The sequence below is a fragment of the Zalophus californianus genome, chromosome 9 (assembly GCF_009762305.2).
Source record: "Zalophus californianus isolate mZalCal1 chromosome 9, mZalCal1.pri.v2, whole genome shotgun sequence".
NCBI lineage: Eukaryota > Metazoa > Chordata > Mammalia > Carnivora > Otariidae > Zalophus > Zalophus californianus.
Genome location: NC_045603.1, coordinates 109888757 through 109902343, shown reverse-complemented (window position 1 = coordinate 109902343; position 13587 = coordinate 109888757). Strand labels below are relative to the sequence as shown.

The 13587-nt window shown below is 45.3% G+C and overlaps 1 long non-coding RNA gene across 1 annotated transcript; it reads right to left on the bottom strand.

Moving 5' to 3' along the window:
* Positions 1 to 3870: 3870 nt before the first annotated feature.
* LOC113922681 lies at positions 3871 to 5488 on the bottom strand. Its single transcript, XR_003520035.1, has 3 exons — positions 5292 to 5488; positions 4330 to 4440; positions 3871 to 3928 (listed from the first exon to the last, which is right to left on the bottom strand). It is a non-coding gene; the product is annotated as an uncharacterized LOC113922681 (long non-coding RNA).
* Positions 5489 to 13587: the final 8099 nt, after the last annotated feature.

The window sequence follows — 13587 nt, the reverse complement described above, 5'->3', positions numbered from 1 at the left end:
TCTGTCTGCCCTTTTCTACCTTGGCGGGTGAGGCACTGTAAATGTCTCCGAGCCTCAGTGTTGCTTTTTATAAAACAGATTAAGACTTATCACAACATGCTTTTAAAAAGATTACATAAAAATTATGTAAGATGCCAAACTCTAGCCTTTTATTTTTTCCTTCATGAACTTTTGCGTATTCTATCTCTTGCCTTTCCCTCCAAAATAAATGACAGGCAGGACTCTGCTGGTGCAATATGAGGCAGAGGCTCCCAGTTACTCACACGAGTGACCTAGGAAAGGGAGTAAGACAGCTAGAGACCAATTTGTGCTGTACAGATAAAATTGTAACCAGTCAACATATTTTAAGCAGTTAATGGGAAATTTTAAAATGATGAGAAAGATTCATTTTTGCTAGTAAAATAAATGACTCTGGTGGATTGACTCTGACATACGACGCCTAATCCCAGTCTTGCACAGTATCAATGACCACAGCTGACCAGTCTAGGCCCCTTAGCTTATGCGAGGCCAATAGTTTGAGTCAGCCAGGCTCCCCCAGACACAGAGAGGGGATGGTCAGGCTGCCTGTCCCAAGGCAGAGAACGATCCTTACCCTCCTTTCCCACCAGCAGTTGGAATGCAGAAAATGTGAGAGAGGAGAAAAGCCATGTTTGCATAGCTGGCCTGGCCTGCAAGCATCAGGCTTTCCCAAGCGAGACCAGTCTCCCCCTCAGGTTAGTAAGAGTGTGGGGAAGGCTCTAACGTGTGGCCAGGAATTGGCTTCTCTGCAGACCAAGTCTGAAATGGAATGTTCGGGATAAAAGACTGACCTTCCTTATGTTCTCATAGGACCCCCTCATTCTGACACTGACACACTTTCTGATACAGCACCCGGCATTGAGCTGAGCACATAGTAGGAGCTTTGATGTGGCACAAGGCCAGAGGCAGGGTTCAAGGGTGCACTTCCCAGATGGATATAGGCTATGCCGAGAGAGAGTAGTTATCCTCTGGGGGGAATACTGAATGCACCTACCTGTCCCATGGCTCCCCTGGCTTTGACCACAGACACACGCTCAGAGGGTTTCCTTCATCTGACCTCGCTGGCTCTGGCATTTCACTGGGTTGCCGTGTCTGACAGCGATCACAGCCCTGATTCCAACCCTGCCTCATCCTCCCTACAATAAAATACTTTTACCTCCTATCCCTGCCCACTTAGTCTCTGGATTTGGCTTGATATTTACATCTCTGGGCTGAGAGCTGGTCTGGTCTTCCCTGGCTACAGGGTGGAAATAGGACACTTATGAGCAACTGATATGGGGGTGCTATCTCTCCTTAAGACCAAGGATGGTGCAGCAGTTTGCTAGAGCTGCAAAGTGGGTGGCGTGAACAACCGAAATTTATCATCTCACAGTTCTTTTTTTTTTTTAAGATTTTATTTATTTATTTAAGAGAGAGAATGAGATAGAGAGAGACAGAGCATGAGGGGGGGGAGGGTCAGAGGGAGAAGCAGACTCCCCGCTGAGCAAGGAGCCCGATGTGGGACTCGATCCCAGGACTCCAGGATCATGACCCCAGCCGAAGGCAGTCGCTTAACCAACTGAGCCACCCAGGCGCCCTATCTCACAGTTCTGAGATCAGAAGTCTAAGATCAAGGTTGTAGCAGGGTTGGTTACTTCCCAGGACTATAGGGGAGAATCCGTTCCATGCTTCTCTCCTACCTTCGGGTGCTTTGCTGGCAATCTTCGGTATAGATGAACCACCTGACCTCTGCCTTCATGTTCACATGGCATTCTCTGCGTGTATGTGCCTGTGTCCAAATGCCCCCCCATTGTTTAAAAAAATTATTTATTTATTTATTTTAGAGAGTGAGAGAGCAAGAGGGGCAGAGGGAGCAGGAGAGAGAATCTGAGTGCAGAGCCCGACCTGGGGCTTGATACCACAACTCAGATCACGATCTGGGTCAAAACCAAGAGACAGACACTTACCGGCTGTGCCACCCAGGCACTCCTAAATCTCCCACTTTTTATAAGGACACCAGTCATACTGGATTAGGGGGCCACTCTATGCCAGTATGATCTCACCTTAACTAATTACATCTGTAACAACCCTATTTCCAAATAAGGTCACATTCTGGGGTACTTGGGGTTAGGACTTCAACATCTCTATGGAGGACATAACTCAACCCCTAGACATGCTGACTTTCTCTGTACAAGTACCTAGTAGCCTCCTGACCAGACTTAGAGGGAAGTGTGAGACACTCCTATGGAGTGCTAAATTTATGGGGCACGAAATAGCTCAGCAGTCAAGAATAAATATTATAATGATATATTTTTAAAAATAAAAAATTACTAAAACAGCCCAAGATGAACAAAATATCAAAATTTTAAATAAAAGCAGTGTCTGACGCCACTGTCCTCCACACGGAGAAGCCTTTGTCTCTCTTTACTCTTGAATATGATTCCGCGAAATTTAGAACACCACTGAAGACACTGTTTTGGATTTTAGAATTCAGAAGGCTCATTTAACACTAGGAGTGAACTTTATTAATTTCCTACCTCAGTAATTCTCTGCCAAGTACTTTACACTTCTTTCAAACTACGTGTTTAATTAGAATACCTTGATTTCCCAGACTCACTTAAACACTTCCTGGAGGGGGGTCTCTCTGCTTCAGTTTGATGTCATTTTGCCCTGTCATTTGTTCCCTAGTCTTTGGTGTTTTGTTTGTTTTCTTTAAATACCAAATGATGGTGCACTTGATTGAGCAGGGCTCTCTCTGTGCTCCCCTCCCTCCTGGCCTCTTCTGGGGGTGGACTGGATCTCTCTGGATGCTTCTTCCTCCTCATTTCGAGGGTAAGGGTAAGGGCAAATCCTGGGTGTGATGATGAAGTAGCAATTTCCGCAAGACTCGTTAAACTCATCCAAACAATTCTAGAGAAACCACCTTAATTCCTGAGAGATTAGCATCAAGGTTTTTATTCAGGGGCTCCCTGGAGCTATTTTGCCAAAGTAGCAGAAAGAAAAAATGTAACAAGAGCAGGTAGGACAAAATGCTAACAGGGAACAATGACCCTAGAAAAATATATACTAAACAAATCAAAAGAGACCCGAAACCGGGGGGGGGGGGGGGGGGAAGAAAGGGAAAGAAAGAAAAAAGAAAAAAAAGAAAAGGATAAAAATAAAAAAAAATAGAATATGATCAAATATGATCAGGCTGATGCATAGATCAGTGTCACACACTAGATTTTGGGCATATTTTGGTCTGTTAGAAGAAACTGCCTCCCAAAATTTTAAAGAAAGAAAAACTTATATATGTACAAAAATAAGGGTAAATACGATAAAGGGATGGAATATGACTGTAAAGATGAAAATTACAAAAGATTTTATAAAAGGAATTAATAAGTTAAGAAGTTGGTTGAAAAAAGAAGAGAAATTAAAAAAAAAGAGGGAGAGAATGTGATCAGGCAGGAGACTAGAACAAAGCCATACACTAGAGATTTAGGATATATTTTGGTCTGTTAGAAGAAACTGTATCCCAAAATTTTAAAGAGAGAACAACTTATATATATATATATATATATTATACCAAAAATAAGGTTAACTACTATGAAGGGACGGAATATGACTCTAAAAATGAAAAATAAAAAAGACTTAAAAGAAAAGGGACTGATAAGATGTTGGTTGTAAAAGGGAAAAAGAAAAAGAAAAAAATAGAAAAAGAAAAAAAAGAAAATTAAAAAAATTAACTTTGAAAGACTAAAGAATCATGGGAAAAAAAACCATGAATTCTCTATGCAGTATTCCCGTAGCGCTGGAGTTCTGCCATTCTCATTGATCGGTAAAGTTGGTCTTGGCGGGCTGTTCTTGCCGATCTTCTGGGGAAGGGGCCTGTTGCCGTGGTTCCCAAATGTCTTTGCCGGAGGCGGAATTGCACAGCACTTGCTGGGGAACGCTGTGAATTGTATAAGACTGATGAATCACAGACCTGTACCTCTGAAACAAATACTACATTATATTTTAAAAAAAAAAAGAGAGAGAGAAGATAGCAGGAAGGGAAAAATGAAGGGGTGAAAATCAGAGGGGGAGACGAACCATGAGAGACTTTGGACTCTGGGAAACAAACAGAGGGTTCTAGAGGGGAGGGGGTGGGAGGATGGGTTAGCCTGGTGATGGGTATTAAAGAGGGCACGTATTGAATGGAGCATTGGGTGTTATACACAAACAATGAATCATGGAACACTACATCAAAAAAAAAAAAAGAAAAAAAAGAGCAGGTAGGGAGGTTAGAACTGGGCCTTTTGAGAAATGGTGAGCAGCACAATCCTTTTGCAAACTACACAGTTTGCAGCTCACCTTTCTCCACGGCGGTCAGGGCGGATGGGTGACTGGACGTGTGGCCCTTCGTTATCTCTGTTCCTAGGCTCTTCTAGCTCCCTCCTTGAAGGACGTTTTTCTTTCCATCACCTGTCAGACCCCCCAACTTCATTGTAACTTAACTTTCCATGACACGCATACACATCCGGTCCGTGCATTTCTACACCTACACCAAATTCATTTGCCCACCACCTAATTCAGTAGCAGAAAATATTTCTTTAAGCCCTTGATTTCTTTTGTGAACTGCAAATATTGACAAGGCTAGTTTCCATGGTTATATTGAGGGGGAGGATTGTCTCTGCAGTGGATTTGTTTTATCAATGTTCTGATCTTTTTTCTATGCTGTTCACTAATCCCCTAAATTTCATAGCTTTGAGCAAAACAATGGCTCTCTCACCGTGTTAATGTGTACAAGACACCACAGTCCTTGGCACCCAGCTGGAGTCTAATAAATCATAGCTCTAATTATATACCCAATAAAGAAAATCTGGGAATCGTTTTAAGAATAAGGAAATTTTACAGGGCTAGCATTTAGGCAAAAGTGCTGTATTTCTTTCTTCTTTTTTAAAAACATCTTATTTATTTGAGAGACAGAGAGAGCGCAGAGTGAGAGATAGAAGAGGAGCTGGGGGGTGGGGCAAGGGGGAAGCTGAATCCCCGCCGAGTGGGAAGCTGCAGGCGGGGCTCGATCCCCGGACCCTGGGATCATGCCCCGAGCCGAAGGCCAACGCTTAACCCACTGAGCCACCCGGGCGCTCCCTGTACCGTACTTAAGCATCCAGAAGATCAACATCTAGGAGGCTGCAGAGAGAGCAGGGGCGACAGCGGCAGACTGGCAGTCAGCCTTGCGGAGAGCTAACTGCAGCTCTGGTACCGGTGGGGGGGACTAGTTAACAAGTAACCTCTTTCCTGGTGTGTAAAATGAGAGCATTAGTACATACGGTGGCGAAGAACCCTTCCGGCTCTAAGTCTGTGACACGTTGATGGCTCCTGTTCCCGGATGAAGGGACACGCCCGGAGGAAGCGGCTGCTGCGCACGTCAGCAAACGGGAATGGGAGCCCTTTGAGTCTCTGTAAAGGTCGGTGCTGCCGTCGGTCACAGTTCTCGTGAACTCAATAAACTGTGCGATATTCTGGAAACAGCTGCCTCTCAGGAATGTTGTGCAAGTCATCCAGTTGGGAGAACAGAGAACAAGAAATCATCGTAAAATGCTCTCAGGGAGACAGAAGATGCTGGAAATAGAAGCCGTACTCTTTACAGAAAGAATCAAAAGCCGTTGCACAACTATTTGTATGACTTGTGCCTAAAATGAATATTTTTAGTTTTTAGGCTTTGGTTTTTTTTTTTTTTTTTTTCCTTAAAGAGCCAGGGAAATTGGAAAGGGAGCGATTTCTTCAGAAGTCGAAGAGAAAGAAAGGGAAAGACACGGGGAAGCCAGTGAGTGGAGGTGGCCATGTGTCCGTGCTGTTGTCTTCGCCCCGACCCAATGTGGAAGCTCTCGCAGGCTTGGCGGCAAGACCCTGGTGCTGTCTCTTCCCGTTTCAGCCGGGCGGGCTGGGAGAACTTGGCTCAGTAGTGCCCCGGTAGTTAGGCTACACAACAGCTCTGGAAAATTATTAAGCTAACAGAGAGACAAATGGCTTGGGAGTGAACAAAGTTAGCAACTCTGGAAAGCTCAGTAACAGTTCATCATGTTTGGGCTTCTCCCTAGACTAAGATCCCAGTTCCTAAACGGGAATCCAAATGGCAGTAAACTTTTTACATTACTCACCTCCCTTTTTTTAACCTCTTGTTTTTATGTTGTCAGTTAGGGCTCAGAGTACATGGCTTCATCTTATTCCATTTCTTTCCTCTTGGCCTTGAGCCATCTTCCTCTTTGTGCCATCATCCCAAACAGACACATGTTCATGGTCGTGCAGCGCTCTCTCACACACACATGCACACACTCATCCATGTGCATTACCTCATATTCACACACCTCACACTCACATGTGAACACACATGCGCACACACTCGCCCATGTGCATTCCCTCACACAACACACACACTCCTCACACTCACACATGCAAACATACTGACTTGTGAACACAGACATGCACACACTCACCCATGTGCATTCCCTAATACTCACCACACACTCCTCATACACACAGACTCACATGCGAACACTCTCACGTTCATGCATGCACACATGTACACACTCTTGCATACACTCATGAGGCTCCCAGTTTATTACCGTCCATGCCTGGGCTGTGGTAATAAGGCCACTCTGAATTTCTTTTTACTCTTCCAGGTAGCTGGAACTGCAGGTGTCTAATCCTGAAAGTTGAAAGCTCACTGTGTTCGTATGTGTAACTGGTTTATTAAATGGTATAAATTGGGTGAGGAACACACATGAGGTGGTTTTATTATTTTTCCAAACACAACCTTCCAATATGCTTTGTTGAATCTCCATGTCCTTCCCTTAATGGTAGATCCCAGGGCTTCTCAGGTATTGTCAGGCATCCAAAAAATACAGTCTGGGCCAGATGGAAACATAATATATTATCAGCTTTAGTACTCATTCACTCACTTCCCTGAACACTGTCCAGGCACCCAGGACCTTGTAGAGAGGAGGCGGATGTTTGCTTTTTTGTTGCTTTTCACTTCTGCTTCTAGCCTCCGTTGAGAGGAGGGGGAGCTATGATCAGAGAAAAGGGGCAAAAGCTTTTATGTAGCTGTGGCTGCTGGAGTTCTTTCCTGGCCGTTGATGGTCCCTATCGGAGGCATCAGAGGGCCGGCTCCGGAAGGCGTGCAAGTGGGTGCTTTGGCGGGTGACATGCTGCCTCCCCACAGACAGGTTCCTGGTGTGGAAACCCAGCTGGCTTGATGCTTTCTGACTGTAACCCCTCAGCTCCTAAGCCATCCAGCACCCCCACGGCAAGCCCACCTCCAGGATGCTGTAGTGGGAAGGTCACTCAAAACAGACGGAGTTCTGCAGTGTTCATGAGCAGCTCACACATCCTTGTGAGGCAAATGGTGCGGTGCCAACCTTGCCATTGCTGCTGGTCTGGCCATCCTGCGGTCTAGCCCGGAAAGGCATCAAAGGCAGACCTATACGTCCAACTGAGGAAATGTCCCTAGTAACTTTTCTTGCATTTGCTCTTATTCTTCCCAAATGAGACTTTTGGAGCATTTGGCTTTTTGGAGGGAGTATCTGTGCTAGGCAATATTGTAAGAAAGCCCCAAGATCCCTGCCCTGCATTATTCTGAGATTGTGACTATGATGGGTTTTACTTCTACGATTAGGTCATGTCATATGGCACTGTGGACTTTAAGAAAGGGAAGCTGTTGGGGTGCGCCTGACCTAATCAAGAGAGTGCTTAAGAGAAACTGGGGCTCTTCCTGAAAAGAGACTTGAAGCGGGAGAGGGAGCGGATGCAGGAGCTCCGTTTCTGACTTTGGACGTAGAGGGGAAGGCGTGGTGAGGAGTGTGGATGGCCTCTACCTACGAGCAACCCTCAGCTGACAGACAGCAAGGAAACTGAGACCTCGGTCCTACAGCTGCGAGGAACCAAGTTCTGCCACAACCAGGTGACCTTGGAGTTGAACCCAGAGCATCAGGTGAAATCCCCGCCAGCCGACAACTGGATTTCCGCCTGTGAGACCTTGAACAGAGAACGCAGCAGCACTGGGCCTGGGCTTCTGACCTACAGAACTGTCAGCTTAATGAGCTCCTGTTGTTTGGAGCCATTAAGTTTTTGGTGATTTGTTACAAAGCAGTAGAAACGAATAGGCTGCTCCTTCTCCTGCAGGGACAAGGAAGAAAGGACTCCGATGCTAAGTCAGCAACTCCCAATCCCAGCTAGAGGGTTTTGTTTGTGCACAGACTGAATGGAGGCAGGTGGTGGGGTGATGGTAGCCGGCTCAGGGAGCCCTGGGGGAACGTCTGGCTGCCTCTGGGGCCAGCTCTAGTACTATCGTTTTCCAACTTGGGATCTTAGCTGCAATTCCCAAAGGAAAAAGACATGTACAACATCCCGCTACCCACAGGGAAGGCAGTGGTCCCAGTATCTTCGTCCCTTTGTAACCATTATGTTGACTCAGTGTGACTCCGGGGTGTAATTGTTCAGCGATTTTATTTTTGCTCCTACGATTCCTTCGTTCTGTGGGACTAATTCGTCTCTTGCTCCTGGATGACCATGACTTTTATGGTCCCCACCTTCAGGTAATAAAAGGTCTTCTAATCGGTAATTAATACATCTAGTTCAGAGTAATAGCCCAAACTTCCAACTTGGCTCAAGGTCACAGCTGCACCTCTTTCCCAGCTGCTGTGCCGGTGACTTGCAGGGCGGAGGGGAGCAGCTGACTTGGGTTTCCTCCAACCTGCTTTGATCCACCAGCGCCCCTTCCCCACACTCTGCTTTCTTCCCTCTGTGAGGCTGGAGAGGAAGAGTAATGGAACATTCCAGGCTTGTCTTTACTGTAGGTAAAAGATCCCCTATACAGGAGGGTGTCCCGAAGGCACCCAGAGAGAAGCCATAAAAGGACCATCTGTAACCTCTGCCACGCCCAGGGAACAAGAGGCCAGCCCGAGTCGCACTTGGAACTTTCCCTTCCCTTCCCTCCTTGCCTCTCTCTGATTTATGTGACCCTGGCCACCCCAGCTTCTCCGGCTTCAACATGCCCGCGTCCATCACGTTGCCTCCTTTCCTTCTCCTGCTTCCCGCTCAGGTGGAGAGGTTTCTCAGTCTTCTGCCTTCGCTTCTCTTGTTTCCCTGCACTCAGGCCGCTGAACTGCACGCCTGCTTCCGTGTGGATGCCCTCCAGAGCTGTGTTGCCAGTTCTCTCTCTCCTCAGCTCTCGTGCTGGGTCCCCGAGTATCTGCTGGGAATCTTGACCTGAAAGTGCACAGTCTCCTACTGTTCCCTGTGTCTCAGGGTCAGCTCATCACTCTCCTGCCCCTATTCCTCCTCCCCCTTACTTCCTTGTTTTTCTTAACCACACCACTGCCCCCCCCCCCCCTCCGCCAAGGCTGCTGATGGTCATGATCTTCCTGGGGCCCTTCTTCCTTACTCTCAGCATCGCATCCCCTGCTGAATCCTTCCGCCCACCTTCACACTAGCTGTGGCTGGGTCTCCTCCTGTCCGTCACAGCTGCTCCTCCCCCACACCTGCCATGCAGAGGTAGGAACTGCTAATATTTCGGTTCATATTTTCCCACCTTTTTTTCTGTCACTATATTAAGTCAATAAATAGGATGCATATATTTCCGTAGACTAGGATCATACTGTTCATATTGTTCTGTAAACTCCTTTCTTTTTCACTTAGCATTGCATTGTGAAAAATCTTTCTAAATCATTTCATATTCACCCACAATATTCTTCAAATACCATAGTAGTTGAGGATTTTGGGGTTTGCCTTCTATTTTTTTTCAGAAAGAGTCCCTATGGCCTTTTTCTCTTCAGTTAATGGTGACCTAAATTCCCATGGAAGGAAGAGGAAGATAAAATTATGCTTCACATGTGGTATCTGCCATTCCTGGTGCCACAAATTCATTTAGGAAGACTGCAGTGTGAGGTGAACCCGGACGTCTGCAGTCCGTGTCTAACAAGTGTTTGTGAATAAGGGAAAGGTGACATAGGAAGGCAGGATGAGATGCAGAGCCTGGCCGGGTTGCCAAAAGCTATCCTTGGCCCGGTCCAGGACAGATCAAGGGGCCCCTCCCCAAAGGGCTCGTGCAACTCCCATGAAGGCACCCTGCCTGATTCATCTTCATCTGTGCACTGTGAAGAGGCCCTGGGTGATCCTTGACAAACACTCCCAGTCTGGGGGGCTCCAGGAAGGGGGTCTTCATTGATTAAAGGGGACGGTCCCAGCAAACCAGGACAGTCGGTCACCCTACTCAGTGGATCCCACCCTGGGTCAAATTCGTCTCTAAAGGATGCCGATTGATCCAGAAGCTTTGCAGCCACCACCTCTCACCCCGTAAGAAAACTTCAATGTGGTTTCTGGGGGGAGGGAGGGCGGCCTATATTTTCCAGTCAGAATCCTTTTATGTGCAGGAGAAATAAATGTTAATTATTTTTTATACCTCTGTTTTTTTGGATTCTTTGTCACGGGCAGCCAAACCTAATTCCTACTATTACAAACTGTATAAAAGTAATACTAATTAAATTCATTTGCATAAACTCACCAATTTTATTCTTAATTACTGTGATGTGCAATAATGAAGTAGGTACCCCAGAGTGCCACTGTAAGTTTTATTTGATTATAGCACTAAACTTATTTATAGGTATGCTTGGCTTCCTTCAATAGTCTGTTGATTACATAGTATAGTCATCCATTGACAACTTAGTAATCTAACACAGGAGAACACTACTCCTTCTGGCGTGTGAATGGAGGCCCAGGGCACCAGGGCCCACTAGTGAATTGGAGTAAATAGCGGAATCTCTTTTGAACAAAGTCTGGGGGACAGCATTAACGTACACCTCACGGCCAAAGTGCATTTTATCCAGCCTTCATTGCATGCGGTTGTTTTTAGAGACACGGTGTGACCTTCAGCGTATCCACATCTGTGAAATAATAAAGCCACTCTTTACATCAAGATTTTGCTGCATTACAGATGCTTGTAGAGGGTTTTCACAATTATTATTCTAGTGCTGCTCTGCTTTTCTTCTCTTAAATAATCTGCTTTAGGCATTCAAAGGGTCTACTCATCCCAGGACATGACTATGGCTAATTTGATGAGAGCCTCTAGACATACCCCAAGCCTGCTTAGGACATCTGCTGGGAAGTTAAATCATTTTAAGTGGAGGAATTAGGCTAATGTTTTCTGCTAGGAGAAAACCCTGAATCTTGATATTCTGCACAAGACTTGTAATGGTGGAAACAAATTATGCTGCACAGATACAAAAGAAAAATAAATCCATCTTCTTTTTACTAGGAGCTTGACACTTTTATTTAGAAAATTTATACTTCTGAACGCTTCTTTCACCATTACAGATGCATTTCAAATGTGACTCTCTTAGGTTAATAGTCTCTGCCTTAAAAACAGATCAGGGGTGAAAGTGGGGATTGGGGCCACTTTGAAGTAAAAAGAAAGAAGAGAGAGGATTTATCTAATGATCAGATGAATTGAAGAGTGTAACAATCCTTTTCTTGCAAAATCAGGGAAATTCTGATATGCCTGAAAGATTCGGAATAGAGAAATATTTGCTGGGTGAATATCGCCAAGGCTTCAACATGGAAACCTAAGTGGAATTCTATATAATGGACCATCATCCGCAGTGCGTCAGTTGTGGATGTACACATCGTGTGTTTTTAATATGCTCTGCTATTTGTTGGATTCAACATTGAACGCTATTTGCTATGCACATGTGATAAACTGGTGAGTGGAGGTTATTTGCTGGAGGGCAACTTGGGGGAATTCTAGCTAATTCTAGCTAATAGGAATAAAAGGCAGCACTCAAGGCGATTCTGACCGGTGTCCAAAGAAGGCCTACAGTGGGGCTCATGATGCTGAGAGGGGTTTGGTTTTGAGCTAAATAGGCAGTTACCCTTCCTCATTTAACTCCTGGGCGCTAGTGAAAGCCAAGTTGTCCACACTATGATTCATCTATATTTATGATGGACCAAGTCCATGTAATCTATTTCCCCTGGAAATAGCTGGGGAATCATAGGGCACCACCCACCTTTGACTGCAGACCCTGTACCTTGCTCTGTGGAGTTAAAACACTAATAAATGTCTTTGCACACAAATGAAACCTGTCCTCACTAATCTTATTGCTCTTGTCCTTCTTCACTATTAGCCCCCCCCTCTTTAATCTTAGTCTCCTGACACAGAATGTTCTTTCTAGAAAGACATCTGGTAACTGACTTCCTCACGTTGCCGAGCCACTGTGAGAAAAAGTAGGTGAAGGCTCAACCAGTGGCTTCTGGATTTTCAGCTGTAAGATCTGATTAGCCTCCTAAATGTGTGCGTGGCCGGGAGGCCAGGCCCATGGGTAAGTCTCCAGTCCTGCTGTGTCAGACTCTGGGCCCGCTTAGGGTAACTGTTAGCTCATCTATAAAGGAGTAATTTATAAAGATTGTGGACCACTCGCTGAGTCCTTTGTCATTGTGAATAAGTATCACGTTCTCCCTCCATGCCAGGTAGCATTATTATTTTTCTTAACATCTAGCTGGGGCAGGATGGTGCCAGGGAAGTTTCCATCTTGCTCTCACAGGAGGGGGCACCAGTGTGATAAGGAGCTCATTCTTCCAGAGAGGGCCTATCTTAGTGTTTTGTTTTCCTGATCGTGATTCATGGTCTTGAATATCTGTGACCCTTTGGTACTCCTTCTGCCTGGATTTCTCTCCTCGGCTAATTGAGAATGCAGAATTTCATCTTCAGAGAAAGTTCAACATTAATTGTCCTTTACCTCACCCTCCCAAGGGTGACTGTAGGGGGGCAGGGCAAGCGGGCTTCAGTGACTAGAGCCTGTTTGCACAGCTCCTGTGAAGAAAAAGTAAAATTGTGTTTATCCAAAGAAGAGCCAAAAATGTGCAACACCCCCCACTGTCTTCCACAAGAGCTCTATCAGAAAAAGAGAAGTTCATATTACCCTTAGAAAGATCTTAAATTGTTTGTTTTGTTTGTGGTTTCTCATTTCCTGAGACTTTTGGAAAGTTTGACCTGGCTTTGTTTTTTTTTTTCCCCCTTTTTGATACATTTTATTGAAAGGGGAGAAGGTGATGCTCTTGTCCCTAAGCAACATGAATACAGAAGGGAGCCCCATGGTTGTTTGTTATATAAACACTGCAATGATGAAGATAAAGAACTGAAATCCTGACCTTTTTCTGTTCCTTCATAAACCAGCCTGAAATGCCAGTGCAGTGTCTGAACATGTTAATATAACGAAGAGACACCATTCACACCCTGAACCTTGACCTTCACAAGCATGGGGAAGAATGCTAGGTGTACTAGTTGTTTTATGAGAATGGCCGACATAATTTGAATCAATAGGCTGGAAGCACAATATACACATATCTCTACTTTGGATGTTTATTCCAGGATTTGTTCTCTGGCTCAGTTTCAAAAGAATACTTGACCAACTAACTACTCTGTGTCTGTAATTGAATATTTTTGGTCTGTTGTTGTGTAGGGAGACACTTAAAGACTGAACGATATGAGGGCTTGTTTTCTTATCTAACAGAAGAAGAGAGAGGTTAATTGGTTTGCCCAAGGTCACCACACTGAACAAGCTCCAGAATTCT